The 25,274-nt window shown below is 43.2% G+C and overlaps 1 long non-coding RNA gene across 2 annotated transcripts in view; it reads left to right on the plus strand.

Moving 5' to 3' along the window:
• Positions 1–308: 308 nt before the first annotated feature.
• LOC125487045 overlaps positions 309–25,274 on the plus strand; it is a 38,430-nt gene continuing 13,464 nt past the window's right edge. Inside the window, exons 1-2 of one of the 2 annotated variants that reach the window (XR_007265621.1) lie at positions 309–503; positions 14,165–14,260. This is a non-coding gene — a long non-coding RNA (uncharacterized LOC125487045). The remainder of the gene's footprint in view (positions 504–14,164; positions 14,261–25,274) is intronic. The other variant, XR_007265620.1, reaches the window with a different exon arrangement.

Consider the following 25,274-nt stretch of genomic DNA (forward strand, 5'->3'; position numbering starts at 1 on the left):
CAATATATGTTAGTGATTTAGATGAAGAATTTAAGCGTGACATTTCTAAGTTTACTGATGTTGACAGGGTGAGCAGGAACAGGGGACCCAGCTGGACGATCAGCCATTCGCTCGCTACACCATCACAATTAGGTCCCGCCCCTTCCATCAGCTCCCACCAAAGAGCTCGCGCCGTCCTACGGAACTACCCAGGCCCCACCCCTTCATTCAGGCCGTGTCCCCAGCGTCTGGCCGAGCCCCACCCCAATGGCCGGTCCGTCCCGCAGGCCACGCCCCATTCCTTAGGCCCCGCCCCAACCCATCGGGCCCCGCCCCATACCTCAAGCCCCTTATCAGTCGCCGCAGGAGCGTCCGCTCCGTCCCTGAGAAACTCCCTTCGAGGCTACGCCCCGTCATCCAAGCTCCGCCCCCTCCCGCTCCGTGCGGTTGAGGTGGGGAATCCCCGGGGACAACGGTCGCTGTCGCTCGGTGAAGAGACGGAAAAGCTGGGCCCAGGGCCGGCGGTAAGAGAGAGGGGGATCCCCGGGACCGGATCACCCGGGGGCGGGATCACCCGGGACCGGATCACCCGGGGGCGGGATCACCTGGGGGCGGGCTCACCCGGGGGGCGGGATCACCCGGGACCGGATCACCCGGGGGCGGGCTCACCTGGGGGCGGGATCACCCGGGGGCGGGATCACCCGGGACCGGATCACCCGGGGGCGGGATCACCTGGGGGCGGATCACCTGGGGGCGGGATAAACCGGGGGGCGGGATCACCCGGGGGCGGATCACCCGGGGGCGGGATCACGCGGACCAGGATCCCAATGGAACAGATCACCGGGGCAGCATCACCTGGGACCTGATCCTCCTAACCGAGGGTGGGCTGAAACACACCTGAGCCTCCAAAATCATTGCATCAAAAAACGTAGCTGCAAATGTATGCCATTCAGCCCATTGAGGCTGCTCCAGCATTCAATGAGATCACAGCTGCTCTGATCGCCCTCAACTCTACTTTCCTGCCTTTTCCCCATAACCTTTGATTCCCTTCCTGATTAAACATCCCTGTCTCAACCTTGAATATACTAAATGACCCAGCCTCAACAACACACTGCAGTAAATAATTCCACAGATTCACTCCCCTCAGAGAGAAGAAATTCATCTCTGCCTCAGAATAAAGTAACTCCTTATTCTGAGATTATGCCCCTCTGGTCCTAGATTCTCCCACAGGGGAAATGACCTGTCCACATCTGCCCTGTCAAGTTCTATAAGAATTCTATATGTTTGAGTAAGGTTACCTCTTATTCTTCTGGCTCCAACGAGTACTGGCCCAATCTACTTAACCTCTCCTCATAAGACAGTCCCTCCGTACCTCCGGCCAAGTGAACCTTAACTGGACTGCCTCCAATGCCAGTATATCTTTCATCGATAAGGGGCTCAACACTGCTCACAGTAATCCAACTGTGGTCCGGACTAGTATCTTGTATAGTCCTAACAAAACTTCTCAAAACCTAGGATAACAAGGTGTAGAGCTGGATGAACACAGCAGGCCAAGCAGCATCAGAGGAGCAGGAAAGCTGACGTTTTGGGTCTGGACCCTTCTTCAGAAATGGGGGAGGGGAAGGGGATTCTGAAATAAATGGAGAGAGAGAGCGGGAGGCGGATGGAAGATGGATAAAGGAGCAGATAGGTGGAGAGAGACGGACAGGTCAAGGAGGCGGGGATGAGGCGGGTAGGTAGGAGGTGGGGGTGGGGGTTGACTTGGTTCTGAAGAACATGACGAAAATATGGATCTGCATAATTTAAATCATGAACCAGCTCCAGAGCTTGTGAAACCTGACCTGGACCCCAAAACTAGGATGGCCAATCCTGCTCCACAAAACCCAAAACTGAATGTGCAAAAGTCCCAGACCTGAAGTCCTGAAACAAAAAAAAAACACATGGTTTCCCAAAACAAGGGGCTGTGAAAACTGTTCTCCTGAAATTTGTCATCTGGATTCCGAAAACTAATATCCAGACCTGCAGAATTTAAATTCTCTTGCTATGCAGGCCAACATACTATCTACCTTCTTGACCGCCTGCGGCACCTTCTTGCTTACTTTCAGTGACTGGTGTACGAGGACACCTTAGATCTCTTTGCACATTCTTCTCTCAATATGTAGCCACTCAGACAATAATTTGCCTTTGTGTTTTTGCTACCAAAGTTGATGACCTCACATTTCTCCACATTATACTGCATGTGCCATGCATCTAGCTTCTCACTCAGCTTGTCCAAATCACACTGAAACAGCTCTGAATTCTCACAGCTCACCTTCCTCTTCAACTTTGTATCATATCCAAATTTGAAAGTATCGCATTTCATGCCCTCATCTAAATCATTAAAATATAGTGAATAGCTGGTGTCATAGCACTGATCCCTGCAGTAATCCCATTAGTTGCTATCTGCCATTTGGAAAATGACTGGTTTATTCCTATCCTTTGTGTCCTGTTTACTAATCAGTTTTCTGTCCATTTCAATACACTAACCCCAATCCAATCTGCTTTAATTTTACATGCTAATCTCTTATGTTGGACTTTGGCGAAAGCCTTCTGAAAGTCCAAATGAACCAAATCTGCTAGCACCTCGTTATCAGCTCCACTAACATCCTCGAATAATTCCAATAGATTTGTCAAGCAATTTAACTTTGTAAATCCATGCTGACTCTGTCTAATCTTGTCACTGTTTCCTAAATGCTCAGCTATTAAATCTTTTATGATAGATTCTCAGATTTTCAGTAGAGGAGGCTACTTAAGACGGGCGAGCAAAAAGGCAAGTGGTAATTGCTGGGGATTCTAAAATTAGGGGAATTGATAGCGTCCTTTGTAAGCAGGATCAAGAGTCCGGTATAGTGTTTTGCCTGCCCGTTGCTAGGGTGAGGGATGCCTTGAAAGACATTGGAGTGGGAGGGCAAGGGCCCAGTTGTTGTGGTCCATGTTGGGATAAACAACATTGGCAAGGCTAGGAAAGAGGACCTGTATGGGGATTATCAAGCACGAGGGACGAAATTAAGGAACAGGTCCTCAAGGGTTATAATCTCTGGATTACTACCCAAAACACATACAAATTGGTTTAGAGATAAGAAAATTAGGGAAGTAAACACATTGCTAAAGGAGTGATTTGGGAAGGAGAGGTCCCATTTCATGGGGCATTGGCATCAGTTTTGGAACAGGAGGGATCTGTACTGTTGGGAAGGTCTCCACCTGAACTGATCTACAGCCAGTGTTCTAGCGATAAAAGCAAATAGGGTGGTCACTAGGACTTCCGGTTCACTAATTTAAAGTCCTAGTGACCATCTTATGTACCTTTTTCACGAGAAGGGAAGGGAAGGGTAAAATGACAGGAGGTATAATGGTAAAAAGAAAAGAAAGCAGCAGGTTAACGTGCAGGAGGGTTTAACTACATTGAAGACTATGAAAGAAGTTAAAAGGAAGGAAAACTCAGGAGATATTATTAATGAAGATGCTAGAATTCAAAAACAAGGTGTAAAAACTAGCATAAAGGCACTTTACCTGAATGCTCAGAGATAGTAGGAACTGCCGATGCTGGAGAATCTGAGATAACAAGGTGTAGAGCTGGATGAACACAGCAGGCCAAGCAGCATCAGAGGAGCAGGAAAGCTGATGTTTCGGGTCTGGACCCTTCTTCAGAAAGTTACCTGAATGCTCGTAGCAAGAAACAAGACTGATGAGTTAACGGCAATAATCATCGCAAATGACTATGATTTAGCAGCCATTACAGAGACATGGTTGCAGGATGGTCACAAATGGGAATTAATTATCCAGGGATAACAGGCTATTTGGAAGGACAGACAGGAAGGTAAGGGGGTTGGTTTAGTTCTGATATTTAGGGATGACATCAGGGTGGTAGTGAGAGTTGATTTAGGTTCTATGGAGAATAAGGTTGAATCCATTTGGGTGGAAATTAGAAATTCTAAGAAGAAAAAGTCACTGATAGGTGTAGTCTATAGGCTACCAAATAATAACATCACATTGGGGTGGGCAATAAACAAAGAAATAACCAATGCCTGTAAAAATGGTACGGCAATTATCGTGGGGGATTTTAATCTACATGTCGATTGGTCGAACCAGGTCAGTCAAGGCAGCCTTGAGGGGAAGTTCATTGAATGTATCTGAGATAGTTTCCTTGAACAGTATGTAATGGAACTGATGAGGAAGCAAGCTATCCTAGATCTGGTCCAGTGTAATGAGACAGGAATGATCTCATAGTTAGGGATCTTCTTGGAAGGAGCAATCACAGTATGGTTAAATTTAGAATACAGATGGAAAGTGAGATGATAAAATCCAATACCAGGGTCTTGTGCTTAAACAAAGGAGACTACGATGGGATGAGGGAGGAGTTGGCTAAGGTAGACCGAGATCAAAGGTTATTTGGTGGGGCAATTAAGGGACAGTGGAAGACTTTCAAAGCAATTTTTCACAGTGCTCAGCAAAAGTATATACCAGTAAGAAGGAAGGACTGTAGGAAAACAGATAGTCAGCCATGGATAACTAAGGAAATAAGGGAGGCTGTGAATTGAAAGATAAGGCATACAAAGTGGCAAAGACCAGTGGGAAACCAGAAGAATGGGAAAACTTTAAAAGTCAACAGAAAGCCACAAAAAAGCTATAAAGAAAAGTAAGATAGATTATGAGAGTAAACTAGGTCAGAATATAAAGCCAGATAGCAAAAGTTTCAACAAATATATAAAATGAAAATGTGTGGCTAAGATAAACATTGGTCCTTTAGAGATTGAGAAGAGGGAATTAATAATGGAAAATGAGGAGATAGCCAATGCATTGAACAGGCATTTTGTGTTGGTCTTCATAGTAGAGGACATGAATAACATTCCAGTTATTGACAAGGAGAATAAGGTAGCTGAGGACTTAGAAATGATCATTATTACGAAAGAGGTAGTGTTGGCAAGGTAATGGAGCTAAAGGTAAACAGGTCTCCTGGCCCTGATCGAATGCATCCCAGGGTACTGAAAGAGATTGTGGGAGAAATAGCAAATGCGATTGTGGTAATTTTCTAAAATTTACTGGACTCTGGGGCAGTTCCAGCAGATTGGAAAATAGCAAATGTGACACTACCGTTTAAAAACGGAGGTAGACAAAAGATGGTGAATTATAGGCTGGTTAGCGAGCTTAACTTCTGTGGGTTGGAGGTGGGGGGAGTGAAAATTCTTGAATCTATCACCAAGGTAAAAAATAGCAAGATATCTAGATAGAAGTTGTCCCATTGGGCAGATGTAGCATGGGTTTATGAAGGCAAGGTCATGTTTAACTAGTTTACTGGAATTCTATGAAGTCATTACAAGGACGGTTGTCAATGGGGATCCAGTAGATGTCCTGTATCTAGTTTTCCAAAAGGCATTCGACAAGGTGCCGCACAAAAGGCTGCTGCATAAGATAGAGGTGCACGGCTTTATAGGCAATGTAGTGGCACGGATAGAGGATTGGTTAACTAACAGGAAGCAAAGAGTGGGGACAAATCATGCTTTTCTAGTTGGCGATCAGTGACTAGTGGTATGCCTCAGGGATCAGTGTTGGGACCACAATTGTTTAGAATTTACACAGGTGATTTGGAGTTGGGGACCACATGTAATGTGTCAAAGTTTGCAGAATGACACTAATATGAGTGGTGGAGAAGAAGTGGGCAAAGTTCTGGCAGATGGAGTACAATATTGATAAGTCTGAAGTCATCCATTTTGGTAGGAATAACAGTGAAAAGGAGTATTATTTGAACAGTAAAGAATTACGGTATGCTGCTGTGCAGAGGGACCTGGGTCTCCTTGTGCTTGAATTGCAGAAGGTTGTTTTGCAGGTGCAACAGGTAGTTAAGAAGGCAAATGGAATTTTGTCCTTCATTGCTACAGGGATTGAGTTTGAAAGCAGGGAGGTCATGTTACAGCTGTATAGGGTGCTGGTGAGGCCATACTTGGAGTACTGCATACAGTTTTGGTCTTTTTACTTGAAAAAGGATGTACTGGTACTGGAGGGGGTGCAGAGGAGATTCACTGGGTTGATTCCGGAGTTGAGAGGGTTGCCTTATGAGGACAGACTGAGTAGACTGGGATTATATTCATTGAAATTTAGAAGAATGAGGGTGGGACCTTATAGAAACAGATAAAATTATGGAGAGAATAGATCACAGAATCCCTACAGTGCAGAAACAGGCCCTTCGGCCCAACAAGTCCACACCAACACCTCACCCAGACCCATCCCCCTATAACCCACCTAATCTACACATCCCTGAACACTACAAGCAATTTATCATGGCCAATCCACCTAGCCTGCACATCTTTGAACTGTGGGCGGAAACTGGAGCACCCAGCGGAAACCCACGCAGACATGGGGAGAATGTGCAAACTCCACACAGGCAGTCGCCCGAGGGTGGAATTGAACCTGGATTCCTGGCGCCGTGAGGAAGCAGTGCTAACCACTGAGCCACTGTGCTGCTCTGATAAGATAGAAGCAGGGAGGATGTTTTCACTGGCAGGTGAAACTAGAACAAGAGGGCACAGCATCCAAATTTTGGGGAGCAAATTTAGTACCGAATTGAGGAGGAACTTCTGCACCCACAAGGTTTGTGAATCCGTGGAATTCTCTGCCTAGTGAAGCAGTTGAGGTTTCCTCATTGAATGTTTTTAAAGCTAAACCAGATAATTTTTTGAACAGTAAAGGAATTAAGGGTTATGGTGAGGGGCGGTTATGGTGGGGAGCTGAGGCCACAAAAAGATCAACCATGATCTTATTGAATGGCGGAGTGGGATCAAAGGGCCAGATGGCCTACACCTGCTCCTGGTTCTTATTTTCCCAACTACCAATGTCAGGCTGACTGATCTATAATTCCCAGTTTTCTGACTGTGAGGCACTTACATATGCCTTCGCAATCTTTTTGTCTTCAAATACCTGTAGAAGCTTTTACAGTCTATTTTTATGTACCCTGCAAAGCATACTCTCATACTCTGTTTTGCCCTTCTTAATCAATCTCTTGGTCTTCCTTCCTGAATTCTAAACAGCTCCCACTCCTCAGTCCTGTTGCTTTGTTGGCCAATATGTATGCCTCTTCTTGGATCTAACACTACCTCTAATTTCCCTTGTAAGTCATGGTTTGGTCACCTTTCCAGTTATACTTTTACCCTAGACAGGGGTGAACAATTGTTGCAGTTCATCCATGTGTTCTTTGAATGTTTGCCATTGCTTTTCCACCATCATCGCTTTAAGTAACATATCCCAATCTGTCATAACCAACTCATGCCTCATACCATCATAATTTCCTCTATTTAGATTTAGGACCCTAATCCTAGAATCAACTACTTAATTCTCCATCTTGATGAAAAATTCCATCACATTATGGATGCTAATGCCCAAAAGACCTCACAGCTCGATTGCCAATATTCCTTTCTCATTAGACTATACCCAGCCTAGGATGACCTGTCCTGTAGTTAGTTCATTAATGTATTTTCACTGCTCAGCAACTCCAAGAGAAATGCTAGAAACAACACCAACCATTCTCCATGGCCTTCATCGATCTGACTAAGGCTTTTGACTCAGTCAGTCAGAAAGTGTTATGAAAGACCCTGTCAAAGGCTGAGTGTCCAGAGAAATTCATTAACATCCTTTATTTCCCCCAGACAAGATGTCAGCAACGGTCCTCACTAATGGTAATTTGACAGAATCCTTTGCGGTCAAGACAGGTCCAGCAGGGTGTCATCACTGCCACCGTTTTCTCCATCTTCATCATTACCATTCCTCATCATATTAAGAACAAGCTTCTCAATAATGTGGACATTGTCTACAGGATAGCCAACCTCAGTCGGTTGAAATTTAAGAAGGATATGACACCAAACTTGCTTGTGGAACTTCAGCATGTAGACAACAATCTCATCTCTGCTGTCTTGGAAGAGAATCTTCAAGCCTCTCTTAATGCCTTTGTGGAATCATACCAACGAATTGGTGTCAGCGTCAACCTTTGGAAGACTCAAAAGTCTCCTATCAGCCCTTCCCAAGGCAAATTCTGGTCCATCCCACCATTCAGATCAATTTAAAAATCCTATCAAAATGGAATATTTCCCTTACTTGGAAAGCTAACTCACATCTAAGGCTGATATTGATACAGAGATCCAACGCCACATCCAATCTGTGAGCATCACCTTGGCGCATCTAAGGATTAGAGTCTTCGATGACTATGACATCCGTGCTGATACCAAAAGGTATATAAGGCAATCACCCTTCTAACTCTTCTATATGGCTCAGAAGTTTGGACTATGTGTAGACTCAAAGCTTTTGAGAAGCACCATCAACACTGTTTGAGATCGATTCTGTGTACTGAGGACAGGCGTACTAACATCAATGTCCATGAGGCAGCTAACAGCACCAGAGTTGAGGCCATGATCATCCAAAACCAACTCCACTGGGCTGGCCACTTACTTAGGAAGTCTGAGTTTTGACTACTAAAGTAAATCTTCTTCACGCAGTTCAAGAAAGGCACACGAACAAGAGGAGGACAAAGGAAGCATTTCAAAGGCTACCTCAAGAAATGCAACATAAATGTCATCATGTGGAAGACCCTCATTCAGAAGAAACTGACATGGAGGAAACTCCTGTATGAAGGGACACAATCCTCGGAAAGCACATGTCGGTAAGCGGAAATACAGAAAAGGAGCTGAAGGAAGAAATGCCAAAGACCAATCTCATCTCCTAGAAACACCTGCCAAATGTATATTTGGAGATGCAGCCCTAGGATCAGGCCCATTGGCCACACAAGGAACCACAGACCCATGACCAGTGACGCGGAATTTCCTAGGTGGACAGTCATACTTGTTAGCGAATGATTGCTGGCTATAGTCCAGAAAACTATCCCGTATACACACCAGGAATGCCTTCTTTATGTATTGTTACTAATTTAGTTTGCCCAATCTGCATGCAGATTAAAGTCACCCATGATTACAGATGTTCCTTAATTAAATGCTAATTTCTTGTTTAATGCCATTCCAGCATTACCCTACAGTTAGGGATTTACATATAACTCTCACATATCTTATCTTTGTCTCTTGTGTTTCTCAGCTCTACCGATACAGATTCGACATTGTTAGTGCTGATATCCTTCCTCGTGTTTGCATTAATTTCCTCTTTAACCAACAATGCGATTCTACCTTTTTGTCTATCCTTCCTAAATTCTGAATACCCCTGGTGTTTAGTCCCATCATTTAGTCCTGGTCATTCCTGTAACCATGTTTCTGTAGTTCCAACGATATCATTTCCTGTATTTGCAAAGTTAATTCATCCACTTTATTACAAATGCTGTGCACATTAAGGCATGAAGTCTTAAGTTTTGCCTTTTTAAGAATACTTTTCCCATGCACATTATTTTTCACTGTGGCCCAGTTTTGATCCTGAGCTTCTTTCCCCCCACTGCCATTTTAGTGTTGGTGCTGTATTGGTAATGTCAGTAGACTAGCCACCCAAGAAACTGATATAGAAAGGGCAAAGAGTAGCTTGTAACATAAAGGTGAATCATAAAGCTTATTTAGATATGAGAAAGAAAGTATCTGCAGAAACAGTTTTGGGCCAACTACCGATGGATGACAGAGTTAGGAGAATTTACAGCAGAAAACAGTGGAGAAACTAAACAATTACTTTATGTCTGTATTCACAGAGGAAGGACAATAAAATCTCCCAGACGTGCTAGGGAACTAAGGGACTTGTGAAAATGAGAAACTCAAAGTTTCAACGAAGATATAGTTGAGAAATTAATTGGATTGCAGGATGATAAATTCCCTGCACCAGATGAATTACATCCCAGAGTGTTGAAGGAACTGGCTACAGAGATAATGGATGGATTGGTGATTATTTCTCAAAATTCCATAGAGTCTGGAAAGGTTCCTGCAAATTGCAAAGTAGCAAATGGAACCTCCTATATAAGAAGGAAGTTGGGGGGTGGGGGGGAAAGTGCGGGAATTACAGACCTGTACTTGACGTCAGTAATAGGAAACATGTTCTAATTTATTATGAAGACTGAGATACCTGGCACTTGGAAAGGTATGATCTGACTGGGAAGAGTCAAAATGCATCTATGAAAGGGAATTCATATTTGACAAACCTATTTTGAAGATGTTATTTGTAGAACAGTAAAAGCAGAACCATTGGATGTAATGTATTTGGATTTTTAAAAGATGTTTGATCAGGTCCTACATAGGAGTAAATAAAATGAGAGGGCATGAGATTTGGGACAGTATACTGCTATGGTTTGAGAAATGGTTAATGGACAGAAAGTAAGGAGTAGCAATAATTACAGAGAACACTGGAGAAACTCAGCTGGTCTGGCAGCATCTGTGGAGAGAGAAACAGAGTTAATCATAGAATCCCTACGGTGAGGAAACAGGCCATTTGGCCCAACTAGTCCACATTACTCCTCTGAAGAGCATCCCAGCCTGCCTCATTCCCCTATCCCTGCATTTCCCCATGTCTAATCCAAACATCCCTGAACACTATGGGCAATTTAGCATGGCCAATCCACGTAGCCTGCACATCTTTGGACTGTGGGAGGAAACCAGAGTGCCCGGAGGGAACCCATGCAGACACAGGACGAATGTACAAACTCCACACAGACAGTTGCCTGAGGGTGGAATTGAACCCAGGTCCTTGGTGCTGTGAGGTAACAGTGCTAACCACTGAGCCACCATTAAAAGTTTCAAGTCCTCATATGATTCTTCTTCAGAACTGTTCCAAATTTTTTCAGCATTATTTTGGAGATCATCATTGCCTGACAGTTGCATTGTGTGAATGTTGTTTGCTGCTTGTCAGCCCAAACCTAGATATGGTCCAGGTCTTGCTGTATTTGGGCATGGACTACATTGTTTTGTAAATGGTGCCAAACATTGTGCAATTATCAGTGAACGACCCTACTTCTGACCTCCTGACGGAAGTAACATCATTGATGAAGCAGCTGAAGATGCTTGGGCCAAGGACACTACCCTGAGGAACTTTTGTAGAAAAGTTTGAAGGAAGTGAGGTGGGAAATTCAGAACGTTCTGAAGAAAGGTTACTGAACCTGAAACGTTAACTCTGATTTCTCTCCACAGCTGCTGCCAGACTTGCTGAGTTTTCCCAGCAATTTCTGTTTTTGTTTCTGATTTCCAGCATCCACAGTTCTTTAGGTTTTTTTCCAAAAGGACATTGACAGGTTGGTGGAATGGGTGGCTAGGTGGCAGTTGAGGTTCAGTGCAGAGAAGTGTGAGGTCAAAAGAACATTGAAATACAGTATAAAGTAGAGGGTACATGACTAAAAGCAGGTGCAAGAGCAAAGGGACCTAGTTATGTATGTGTACAATTCATTAAAAGTGGCAAACAGGTAGCGAGAGCAATAAATAAAGCATAGATTGTTTAAACTTTATTAATGGAGGCACAGAGTACAAGGATCAAGGAGGTGATATTAAACATGTACAAGACACTTGATAGACCGCAGCTGGAATATTCTGTACAGTTGTGGATGTCATAGGAAAAGTGTGAGTGCATTCGATAATGCGCAGAAGGTATTTACTAGAATGTTTCCAGGGATGAGAAACTTTGACTGTGAGGACAGATTGAAGAAGTTGGGACTGTTCTCCCTGGAGGGAGAAGGCTGAGAGGAGATCTGAATGAGGTTTCAAAATCATGAATGGGCTGGACAAAGTAGGTTGGGTGAAGCTGCTTCCACTTGTGAAAGGATCAAGATTTATTTTCTAAAGAGCCTATATTCACTTTGACCTCTGTCTTCCTTATATTTAAATAAGCTCCTATTGTCAGTTTTTTACATTCCTTGTTAGTTTGGCCTCATAGTTTATTTGTTCTGTGTTTATTTTGAGTTCTCCTTTGCTGGATTTTGAATTTATGCCAGTCTTTGGGGCTATCCCTGACTTTTCCGCCTTATGTGCTTTTTACTCTCAACTTAATACTGTCCTTTCTCTTAACTTTCTGTTAACTTCTGTTAACTTAATACTGTCTGTTCTGAGGAAGGGTCACCAGACCCAAAATGTTAACACTTTTTTCCTTCACAGATGCTGCCAGACCTGCTGAGCTTTTCCAGCAACTTTGTTTTTGTTCCTGAATACTGTCCTTAACGTTTTTAGTTACCCATGGTTGGTTTATCACTCTGTTAGAACCTTTCCTCCTTTCTGAGATATACTTCTGCTGAAAGTCGTGAATTACCTCCTTAAATGCCTGCCACTGCTTGCTTACTATCACTCCTGCTAATCTGTCCACTCAGTTCACTTTAGCCAACTTTAGTACATTTCATTGTACTTCCCTTTACTTAAGTTAAACACATTCATTTCCACCCAGGTTTCTCACTGTTAAACTGAATATTAAATTTTATCATTTTATGATCAGTTCCCAAGGAGATCTTTTACTCAGGTCATTTATTAAATCTGCCTCATTACCCATTACCACATTCAGGATGGCTTCTTCCCTGGTTGGCTCCATGACATATTGCTCTTGGGAAACAAGCCCTAACGTACTCTGAATTTGTTGTTGTAGCTACCCTTTCCAATTTGATTGACTCAACCAGCATGAAGATTAAAGTCACTCATATATATTGCTCTATTCTTTTTACATGTTCCTGTTATTTGTTGATTTATGCCTTTTCCTACACAGTGGCTACCGTTTGGAGGTCTATACACTGTTCGCACCAATGTCTTCTTTTGCTTGCTTGTTTTTACCTGTGCATATCTGAGTTAGATTGTCTCTCACAACTGTCCTTATTTCATCCCTTATTAAGAGTGCTATCCCAACACCATTTCCATCCCTGCTGTTTCTCCAAAAGGTTAAAGCTCCAAGTTTTGATCTCCTATTACCATGTTTGCATAATGACTATGAAATTATATTAATTTGCCTTGATTTTTGCTGTCAGCACAAATCTACCTTATTCTGAATGTTTTGTACCTTAAGATGTAAAGCCTTTAAGTTTGAATTATTATTATCGAATTTCTCAACTTTTATCATTCCTTGGTGAAATATGTCCATTCCTTTTATTTTCTGGTAACTATTTGTCCCATCACTAACCTGTAATCCTACCATCTCCTTTACCTTTGATTTTCTAATTTTCCATGCAACTGAGTCCATTCCACCACTATTTAAATGCCTAAACAATGAATGTTTTCAAGAATGAATTAGCGATAGTTCTTGGGGTTAAAGGGATCAAAGGGTATGGTGAGATAGCAGGAACAGGACACTGAGCCAGACAATCAGCCATGATTGTATTGAATGGTAGAGCAGGCATGAATGGCCAAATAGACCACCCTGCTCGAATCTTCTCTGTTCCAATGTATCAGTTCTGTAATGACTAGAACATGGCAAATCTTATTTAATGAAATCTCCAGGAATAGACTTACACTTGGAAACTGTAATTGTTATCCTTATAGCTACTTTGCTGTCTTTTCGCATCCCTCATTTGAATTTGTCACACCTTAACTCACATGATCCCTCGCCACCACTACTTACCTTAAAGCTCTCTGTACTGCCTGAGCGATACAATTTGCCAGAACATTTGTCTTGGACTGTTTACATTGAAGATTGCCCCAAAGGTACAGTCCCCAAATTCTCCAGTACTAGTACCAATATCCCATGAAGTGAGACCAATTTCTCCAACACCACCCATGCTTTTAACACTCTAGTCTTAATCACTCTATACTAATTTTCTTGTAGCTTAGGTTATAATTCAGAGGTTATTGCCTGTGAGGTTCTACTTTTTAACTTAGTTTAGGCATAGTTAGCCCCTAAGAAGAACTTCTTTCCAGTCTTACGTATGTCATTGGGACTGAATTGGGCTTGGGCAACTGGACTCTCCTTCATTACAAGTTCCTATCCAGCCGGTTGTATTAGGTATTGATTCAGACAGCAGAGGGCTGTGAAGATGTTGATTGATAGTCGGGGCAATGATTTGCATCAGCGCACTCACCACTACCAAAAGGAGGACCTCAGCAAGATAACATCCGAGTTCAAGTGAGGACAAGTGTCCAGCAGAGGGCTGTGATGATGCTTATTGATGGTTGGGGTGAAGATTTGCATTGGTGCAAATAAACAGGGGTTTGTAGAGGGAGTGTTGTCAAAGGACAGTTATACCCCAAACACAACTTCATTGTTTCCCTCTCTCCTCCAACTAAAGAAACAAGTCAATGTGAGGACCACAAGCAAGAGAAAGTGAGTGGTCTTGACCTGCTGCAGGTGACTACAAGGGAGAGGGCTGGTTAGTGAGTAGCAGGTAAGGTATACAAGTCTTTGCAACTTCTAATACTTATAGTACTCTTTTTGGCTTCTAATCTTTTAGGGTAATACACGGACCAGGAAAGGAGGGCCACAGATAACTGGATTTGGTTTAATCTGAATCAAAGTACTCTCCAGGTTAGAATTTGAAGAGGTAAACCATGGCAGGAGAGCGCAAAGTCTTGGTTTGCTCCTTTTGCTCCATGTGGTAGGCTGAGGACAGTTCCAGTCCCCCTGGGTCAGCATGTGTGCAAGAAGTGTCTCCAGCTACAGCTCCTGGAAGCTTGAGTTTCGAAGCTGGAGCAGTGGCTGGGGACACTGTGGGGCATCAGCGAGGCAGAGAGTATCGTGGATAGCATGTATAGAGAGGTGGTCACACCGCAGGCTCAGACTCTGCAGGCAGGAAAGGAATGGGTGACCACCACACAGTAAGAGATAGGCAGGTAGTGCCTATGGTCTCCTGTGGTCATTCCTCTGCAAAACAGATACACTGTTTTGAGGGGAATATACTGTTGAGAGGAATGACTTATTAGGGGAAAGCATCAGCAGCCAAACTCACTGCACCATGGTTGGTTCTGCTCAGAGGGGAGGGGTAAAAAATATGTCAGAGCAATAGTTATAGGGGAATCAATTGTAAGAGAATAGACAGGCTTTTCTGTGGCCGCAAATTAGACTCCAGGATGGTGTGTTGCCTCCCTGGTGCTAGGGTCAATGATGTCTTGGAGCAGGTACAGGACATTGTGGAGGGGGAAGGTGAACAGCCAGTGGTCATGGTACACATCGGTACAAATAACACAGGTATAAAATGGGATGAAGTCCTAAAAACAGAATACATGGGGCTAGGAAGAAAGTTAAGAAATCGGACCTCAAATGTACCAGTGCCACGTGCTACTCAGAGTTGAAATGAAAGGATATATCGGTTGACTGTGTGGCTGAAAAGATGGTGTAGGTGGGGAGGCTTTCAGACCCTTGGGGCATTGGGACCGGTTCTGGCGGAGGTGGGACCTGTACAAATTGGACGGGTTATACCTGGGCAGGACTGGGACTGATGCCCTGGGGGAGTGTTTGCTAGACCTGTTGACGAGGGTTTAAACTAATATAGCAGGGGGATGGGAACCTGTGTAAAGAGTCAGAGAAGAAGGCAACAAGGACAAAAACAAAAGGTCGAAAAGGGAATAAGAAAAGTGATAGGCAGAGAAACGAAGGACAAGATTCAAGCAGGGCTATTGAGGAAAAGTACGGAGAAGACCAACAATATTAAAAAGACAAGCTTAAAGACTTTGTGCCTTAATGTGCAGAGCTTTTTTAATACAGTGGCTGAACTAAACGCACGGATAGATGTAAACAGGTATGACATAATTGGGATTAAGGAGACATGGCTGCAGGGTACCAGGGATGGGAACTGAATGTCCCATCTTCAGTATTGAGGAAGGACAGGCAAAAAGGACAAGGTGGGTAGAGTGGCATTACTGCTTAAAGAGACTGGGTACGGTGTAATGAAAAGGGAATCATTGCTAATCCAGCTGTGCGAGACTCCTTGGGGAAGAGCAACCATAATATGACAATTTTTTTATCAAGATGAAGAGTGAGGTAGTTGATTCAGAGACTAGGGTGCTGAATCTTAATAAAGGAAACTATGAAGATAAGAGGCATGAGTTGCCCTTGATAGATTGGGAGAGTTACTTAAAGGGATCACAGTGGATAGGCAATGGCAAACATTCAAAGAATGCATGGGGGGACTCCAACAACTGTTTATTCCTGTCTGGCACAAAAACAAAATGAGTAAGCGGGCCAATCCATGGCTTACAAAGAAAATTAGAGATAGTATCCAATCCAAGGAAGAAGCATACAGATTGGCCAAGAAAAGTAATATGTCTGAGAGTTGGGTGCAGTTTAAAATTCAGCACCGAAGGATAAGAGGATTGATTAAGAAGGGGAAAATACAGTACAAAAGTAAGTTGGCAGGGAACGTAAAGACTGACACGAAGAGTTTCTATAGGTACGTGAAGAGAAAGAGGTTGGTGAAGACAAACGTAGGTCCCCTACAGACAGAAATGGGGGGATGTATAATAAGGGACAAAAGAGTGGCTGAGCAACTGAATACATACTTTGGTTCTATTTTCAGAAAAGGGGACACAAATCAGATACCAGAAGTGTTGGAGAATGCAAGACTTAGTAAGAGGGAAGAATTGAGGGAGATCAATATTAGTAGAAAAATGGTGCTGGGAAAATTGATGGGATTGATGTTGGATACATCCCCAGGGCCTGAATCTACATCCCAGAGTACTTAAGGAAGTGGCTGTAGAAATAGTGAATGCATTGGTGGTCATCCTCCAACGATTCTATCGACTCTGTAGATTGGAAGGTAGCTAATGTCACTCCAATATTCAAAAAGGGAGGGAGAGAGAAAAGAGAAAATTAAAGACCAGTAAGCCTAACATCGGTAGTGGGGAATATTCTCGAATCCATTATCAAGGACTTTATAGTGGAGCGTTGAGAAAGCAGTGACAGGATCAGACGGCATCAGCATGGATTTATGAAGGGGAAATCATGTTTGACAAATCTATTGGAATTCTATGAAGATGTAGCTAGTAGAATGGACAAGGGGGAGGCAGTTCGTCTGGTGTATTTGAACTTTCAGAAAACATTTGACAAAGTCCCACATAAGAGATTACTGTGCAAGATTAAAGCGCATGGAATTGGGGGAAGTGTATTGAGATGGACAGGAAACTGGTTGGCAGAGAGGAAACAAAGAATAGGAATTAATGGGTCCTTTTCAAATTGGCAGGCAGTAACTAGTGGAGTGCCACAGGGTTCGGTGCTGAGACCCCAGCTATTCACAATATATATTAATGATTTGAATGAGGGAACAAAATGTAACATCTCAAAGTTTGCAGATGATACCAAGTTGGGTGGGAGGGTGAACTGTAATGAGGATGCAGAGATCCTTCAGCATGATCTGGTCAGGTTGGGTGAGTGGGCAAATGGCAGATGCAGTATAATTTGGATAAACGTGAGGTTATTCACTTTGGAAGCAAAAACAAGAAGGCAGATTACTATCTGAATGGCTGTAAATTGGGAGAGGGGAGTGTGCAGTGGGACCTGGGTGTCCTTGTGCACCAGTCACTGAAGGGAAGCATGCAGGTGCAGAGGCAGGTAAAGAAAGCAAATGGTATTTTGGCCTTCATTGCGAGTTTCAAGTACAGGAGCAGGGCTGTGTTGTTGCAGTTATACATGGCTTTGTGTGTCACATTGTGTGAAATTTTGGTCTTCTTTTCTGAGGAAGGATGTTCTTGTTCTGAAGGGAGCGCAGCGAAGGTTTACCAGGCTGATTCCAGGGATGGCAGGACTGACATGTGAGGAGAGATGGACTAGGTTAGGATTGTTTTCGCTGGAATTCGGATAAATGAGGGGGGATCTTATCGAGACATAAAATTCTAACAGGACTAGTCAGAGTAGATGCAGGGAAGATGTGTCCGATGGTGGATGTATCCAGAGCCAGAAGTTACAGTCTAAAGATTTGGGGTAGACCATTTGGGACGGAGATGAGGAGATATTTCTTCACCCAAAAGAGTGGTAAGCCTGTGGAATTCATTACCACAGGAAGTAGTTGATGCCAAAACATTGAATGTATTCAAGAGGCGGCTAGATATAGAATTGGGGTGAATGAGATCCAAGGTTATGGGGAGAAAGCAGGATTAGGCTGTTGAGTTGGACGATCAGCCATGTTTGTGATGAACGGCGGAGCAGGCTTAAAGGGCCGAATGGACTCCTCCTGCTCCTCTCTTCTCTGTTTCTATGTACTGTGACACTGAGCTCTACCCAATCTGATGTTGTCACTGTCTTTGTGTGGAGACGGTTGAGCTATACACTAGCCTTCATTGGGAGCAGACATATTAAGTACAACTTTCTAGAGTCCTTTGTCATTATGCCATCCTAATCAAAGTATATATACCTTCTGCTATCATGAAATAAACCATATTGTGAACTAAGACAAGTGCCTCTTCTGTAAAACACTCCTGTAGTATATCCTTGGCATGGTCAGGGAGGATAGACCACATCCAGAGTGAGAGACAACTCAAGTAAATATGTAGTTTGGGGAATTTGGAGGCAGTGTGACAATTTGGTGCAGAGAGGAAGAGGTGCTTTTTGCTTGCTTATTTTGGCTCATATTTTGTAAGTTTGTTTTAACCAGGATAAATTGAAGCCCAGGATCAGGGGTCCAGCACAAAAGAAAGAATTACATCACTGGAAAACTGTAAGTTCATTGATTGGTAATAGCTATTAATTTGACTATTTATTACAGGTTACTTTCAAATTGAAGGTGAATAGGGGAAGTATTTACAGATTACAAAGTAAAAGACCAGTAGGAAACTTTTTCTAAAAAATCAGATTAAGAACTGAGTAAATAAAATAGGGTTGCAGGGCCAGAAAGTGTGGTGTATTTGCATGATGTGGACGCTGGTAGGCCTCATCTTTAGCAAATGTTGGTTGTTTGAGGAAAACAAACACTGTGACATATCAGGGAGGGGAAAAGTTCCCTGGACTCTGTGTTTCAGGAGGCAGTCACACCCCTTTATCATAGACCAGACTAAACTCCCTCAAAATATATTAAGAAGGTAGCCTAGACCTTAACTTTCTTATTTTGAAGGTATGTGCAACATGTGTTCCTGCTGCAATTTAATTGGCCAGACTATTAGATTGGAAGCAAAACACGCTTTATTCATGCATTCTAGTTAAAATACAACCAAAGAAACAAATAAAATAAAGAATTGGCTTAGCTGTAACTACTAGAAAACTTAACAGAATAATAAATTAGTTAGTTACTAAACAGTAACTGTTTGAATATAGTAATTGTTCCCATCAACACCCCCTTGGCAAAAGGCAAATTCAGATAACAGACTATCTCACATGCAACTCTAGCAGCCCAGGAAGAACTCTGAGAGAGTGTAGTGGGGAGAGATGTACTTCAGCAACAGACCCAGCAATAACTGCTACTGGAAAACTAAGAAACTAAAAATCCTGTTTCTGTGACAGTTTGACCACACCTATTTGGATTTCTTCTTTCATTTCAATTTACACTCCAAGGCCTCACATGCTGTTTATGAATTTTCAATAGACATCTTGATACCTCTGTCTTAAAGCTTTCTTTAAAATATAAACCTCTTAAAGTTATTTGATTAACTACATTGTATTTGGTCAGTGGTCAGGACAGGTGTGCCTACAAGTGAGACAGGTAGAGGGATCCAGGATATGGTGCTGAAGGGGCCTCAGCCTTTGAGCTTGTGTAACAAGTTTGAGATTCTTGCTCCCTGGATGAGAGTCGGGGCTGTAGGGAGAGTGAGCAAACTGACCAAAGCATCATGGTACAGGCAGCCATTCAAGAGGGGGAGAAAAGAGGAATGTAGTTGTAACAAGGGATATTATGGAAAATGTTAAAGGGGAGAGAGTGTTCAGCAGAGGCTATTAAAGTTAACAGGACAAGTAATAGGACAGAGTGTATGGAAAGGGCCAGGAATCTAACTTCAGGCACAGTACATTAGGGGACAACTATGAGAAGCGGTGCAGTCAACGCAGGGCTGAGGATGCACGCAACATACAAAACAAAGTAAATGAGCTTATGGTGCAGATTGAAATTGGCAGGTTTGACGTTGTGGGTATCAGAGGTGGCTGCAAGGCAATCGGGTTTGGGAGCCAAATATTTAAGGATATGCATTAGATTGAAAGGACAGGTAGATGGGCACAGGGGGCCGGTTTGCCCTTTTAGTAAGAAATGAGACTAAATTGCTAGCAAAATGTGATACACATTCAGAGGGTGTAGATTATGTGTGGGTATAGTTGAAGAACAACAACAGAAAAAATACCTTGATGACTATTGTGTGGAGGCCTCCTAGCAGTAGTCAATATGTAGGGCGGAAAGTAAATCAGGAGTTAGAAAAGGCATGTAAGAAAGGCATTATTACAATAATCGTCAAAGACTTCAATATGCAAGTGGACATTGGGGATTCAGTTTGGTAGCAGATCCTAAGAAAATGAATTTGTAGAATGTCTACGAGATGTTTTTTTTGGAGCAGCTTGTGGCAGGTCCTAAAAGGGAACAGACAATTTTGGATTCAGTGATATGTCATAAGGCAGACTTGAGGGGTACTTTTGTGACACAATGGTAGTGTCTCTACCCCTTGACTAGGAGGCCTGGGTTCATGTCCCACATGCTCCAGAAGTGTGAAATAACATCTCTGAACAAGTTGATTAGAAAAAAAAGTACCCTAAATAAAATTTTTGGTGGACTTCTTTGGGGAGATAAAAGTGAAGGAACTCTTCGGGGGCAGTTAGCATAAAATGATAGAATTCACCTTACAATTTGAGAGGGAGAAGCTGGAATCAGATTAATGGTATTACAATTGAATAAAGACATGCGGGAGGAACTGGCCAGAGGTGATTGGAAGGGGAGCCTCGCAGGGAATACAATGGAGCAGCAATGGCAGGATTTTCTGGGGGTAATTTGGGAGGCACAGCAGAAATTCATCCCAAGTAAGAAGAAACATACTCAGAGGAGGATGAGGTTGACAAGGGAAGTCAGGAACAGCATAAAAGCAAAAGAAGAAACAAACAATAAGGTAAAGGTTCACAGCACTATGGGTAATGTATTAGCTTAGATAGTGGATTGGTTAACTAACAGAAAGCAAAGATGGATATTTTCTGGTTGGCCATCAGTGGCTAGTGGTGTGCCTCAGGGATCAGTATTGGGATGGCAATTGTTTACAATTTACGTAGATGGTTTTATGTTGGGGACCGCGTGTAATGTGTCAAAATTCACAAATGATCTGCTATGATTTACCTGTACTGCTCACAAAACGAAGCCTTTCACTGTACTTAGTACATGTGACAACAATAAATCAAATCAAAGGTGACACTAAAATGAGTTGTCGAACAAAGTGTACAGAGGACGCTGAAAGTGTGCTGAGGGATATAGATAGGTTAAGTGAGTGAGCAAGGCTTTAGCAGATGGAGTACAATGTTGGTAAATGTGAGGTCATCCACTTTGGTAGGAATAACAGCAAAATGAACTATTATTTAAGTGGCGAAAAATTGCAGCATGCTGCTGTGCAAAGGGACTTATGTGTTCTTGTGCATGAATTACAAAAAGTTGGTTTCTTTATTCATTCAGGGGAATTGGGTGTTGCTGGCCAGTCAGCATTTATTGCCCATGCCTAATTGCCCAGAGGGCAGTTACGAGTCAATCACGTTGCTGTGGGTCTAGAGTCACATGTAGGCCAGACCAGTTAAGGATCGCAGTTTTCTCCCCTAAAGGACATTAGTGAACTAGATGGATTTTCCCCCAACACACAACAATGGATTCATGGTTATCATTAGACTCTTAATTTCAGCTTTTTTAAAATTGAATTCAAATTCCACCATCTGCTGTGGCGGGACTCAAAAACCAGGTCCCTAGAACATTATCTGGTTTCCTGGGTTAACAGTCCAGCGATAATGCCACCAGGCCATCGCCTCCCCTATTTGCAGCAGGTAATTAAGAAGGCAAATGGAATATTCTCCTTCATTGCTGGAGAGATGGAGTTCAAAAACAGGGAGGTTATGCTGTAGCTGTAAGAGGTGCTGGTGAGGACACACATGGAGTACTGTGTACAGTTCTGGTATCCTTACTTGAGAAAGGATGTACTGGCACTGGGAGTGCAGAGAAGGTTCACTAGGTTGATTCTGGAGTTGAGAGGGTTGGCTTATGAAAAAAGCTTGATTAGGCTGGGGCTATACTGATTGGAATTTAGAAGAATGGGAGGCATCTTATAGAAACATACGAAATTATGAAGGGAGTAGATAAGATAGAAGTGGGGTGGGGGTGGGGGTTTGTTACCACTAGCAGGTGAAACTAGAACAAGGCGGCATAGCCTCACAATAAGGAGGAGCACATTTAGAACTGATTTGAGGAGGAACTTCTTCTCCCAAAGGGTTGTGAATCTGTAGAACTCCTTGCCAGTGAAGCAGTTGAGGCTATGTTGAATGTTTTTAAGGTGAAGTTTGATAGATTTTTGAACAGTAAAGGAATTAAGGGTTATGGTGAGTGGGTGGGTAAGTGGAGCTGAGTCCACAGAAAGATCAGCCTTGATCTTATTGAATGGCAGAGCAAGCTTGACAGACCAGACATCCTACTCCAGCTCTTATTTTTTATGTTTTATGTTTGATGTGGTGAAGATTAGTGGGAATCCCAGAGGTTTGGGAAACCTTTATAGTCCAGCCGAGGATAACTTCAAAACCCCGGGTCGAGGGGGGCGGTGCGGTGGTGAAGAAGATGAAATATTAGGGTAAGCCAGCTAGTAATTTAAAAGGAGATTGCAAGAGCCTTTTGTAGATATAGAAAAGGTAAGAGAGAGGCAATAGTGGACATTGGACCACTGGAAAATGAGGCTGAAGAAGTACAAATGGTGAACAAAGAAAATAGATCCTTTGCATTAGTTTTCACTGTGGGAGACGCTAGCACCATACTTTAGCGATGGAAAGGGATCGGTATATAAAGCAGGGCAAGAGTTATAGCTGGGGGAAAGGCAATTATGAGGTGATGAGGCAAGATTTAGGCTGCATAGGATGGAGAAGGAAACTGCAATTGAAATGTGGAGCTTGTTCAAGGAATAGCTACTGCGTGTCCTTGAGAAGTATGTACCTGTCAGGCAGGGAGGAAGTGGTCGAGCGAGGGAACCGTGGTTTACTAAAGAAGTTGAATCTCTTGTCAAGATGAAGAAGGAGGCTTATGTAGAGATGAGGCGTGATGGCTCAGTGAGGGCGCTTGAGAGTTACAAGTTAGCCAGGAAGGACCTAAAGAGAGAGCTAAGAAGAGCCAGGAATGGACATGAGAAGTCTTTAGCAGGTAGGATCAAGGAAAACTCTAAAGCTTTCTATAGGTATGTCAGGAATAAAAGAATGACTAGAGTAAGATTGGGGCCCGTCAAGGACAGTAGTGGGAAGTTGTGCGTGGAGTCCGAAGAGATAGGAGAGGTGCTAAATGAATATTTTTCGTCAGTATTCACGCAGGAAAAAGACAATGTAGTCGAGGAGAATACTGAGATACAGTCTATTAGACTAGACGGGATTGAGGTTCATAAGGAGGAGGTGTTAGCAATTCTGGAAGGTGTGAAAATAGATAAGTCCCCTGGGCCGGATGGGATTTATCCTAGGATTCTCTGGGAAGCTAGAGAGGAGATTGCAGAGCCTTTGGCTTTGATCTTTATGTCGTCATTGTCTTCAGGAATAGTGCCAGAAGACTGGAGACTAGCAAATGTTGTCCCCTTGTTCAAGAAGGGGAGTAGAGACAACCCTGGTAATTATAGACCAGTGAGCCTTACTTCGGTTGTGGGTAAAGTGTTGGAAGGATTATAAGAGATAGGATTTATAATCATCTAGAAAGGAATAATTTGATTAGGGATAGTCAACACGGTTTTGTGAAGGGTAGGTCGTGCCTCACAAACCTTATTGAGTTCTTCGAGAAGGTGACCAAACAGGTGGATGAGGGTAAAGCGGTTGATGTGGTGTATTTGGATTTCAGTAAAGCGTTTGATAAGGTTCCCCATGGTAGGATATTGCAGAAAATACAGAGGCATGGGATTGAGGGTGATTTAGCGGTTTGGATCAGAAATTGGCTAACTGTAAGAAGACAGAGGGTGGTGGTTGATGGGAAATGTTCATCCTGGAGTTCAGTTACTAGTGGTGTACCTCAAGGATCTGTTTTGGGGCCACTGCTGTTTGTCATTTTTATAAATGACCTGGATGAGGGTGTAGAAGGATGGGTTAGTAAATTTGCGGATGACACCAAAGTCGGTGGAGTTGTGGATAGTGCGGAAGGATGTTGCAGGTTACAGAGGGACATAGATAAGCTGCAGAGCTGGGTTGAGAGGTGGCAAATGGAGTTTAATGCGGAAAAGTGTGAGGTGATTCACTTTGGAAGGAGTAACAGGAATACAGAGTACTGGGCTAATGGTAAGATTCTTGGTAGTGTGGATGAGCAGAAAGATCTCGGTGTCCATGTGCATAGATCACTGAAAGTTGCCGCCCAGGTTGATAGCGTTGTTAAGAAGGCGTACAGTATGTTAGGTTTTATTGGTAGAGGGATTGAGTTTCGGAGCCATGAGGTCATGTTGCAGCTGTACAAAACTCTGGTGCGGCCGCACTTGGAGTATTGCGTACAGTTCTGGTCACCGCATTATGGGAAGGATGTGGAAGCATTGGAAAGGGTGCAGAGGAGATTTACCAGGATGTTGCCTGGTATGGAGGGAAGGTCTTATGAGGAAAGGCTGAGGGTTTTGAGGCTGTTTTCGTTAGAGAGAAGAAGGTTAAGAGGTGACTTGATAGAGACATACAAGATGATCAGAGGATTAGATAGGGTGGACAGTGGGAGCCTTTTTCCTCGGATGGTGATGGCTAGCACGAGGGGACATAGCTTTAAATTGAGGGGTGATAGATATAAGACAGATGTCAGAGGTAGGTTCTTTACTCGGAGAGTAGTAAGGGCGTGGAATGCCCTGCCTGCAAAAATAGTAGACTCGCCCACTTTAAGGGCATTTAAATGGTCATTGGATAAACATATGGATGATAATGGAATAGTTTAGGTTAGATGGGTTAGATGGGTTTCAGATTGGTTGAAAGGTCTGAAGGCGAATAAATCACCTGGACTAGATGAACTATACTCCAGAGCTCTGTAGGAGATAGCTGAGGAGAATATGGAGCCATTAGTGTTGCTCTTTCAGAAATCACTGTGGTCAGGCAGGGTTCCAGAGAACTGGAAAATAGGGTTCTTGAGTAGATTTGTAGCTCGGGTTGTGGATGCTGTGGTTGGTTCGCTCGCCGAGCTGGTTCGTTAGTTCGCAGACGTTTCATTGCCCTGCTGGGTAACATCATCAGGGTAACCTCCTCCAACTGGAAAATAGCTAATGTGACACCTCTGTTTAAGAAGGGAGGGAGGCAGAAGACAGGATATTATAGCCTGACCACAGTCATTGGTAAGT

This window comes from Rhincodon typus, chromosome 35 (genome assembly GCF_021869965.1).
Source record: "Rhincodon typus isolate 14 chromosome 35, sRhiTyp1.1, whole genome shotgun sequence".
NCBI lineage: Eukaryota > Metazoa > Chordata > Chondrichthyes > Orectolobiformes > Rhincodontidae > Rhincodon > Rhincodon typus.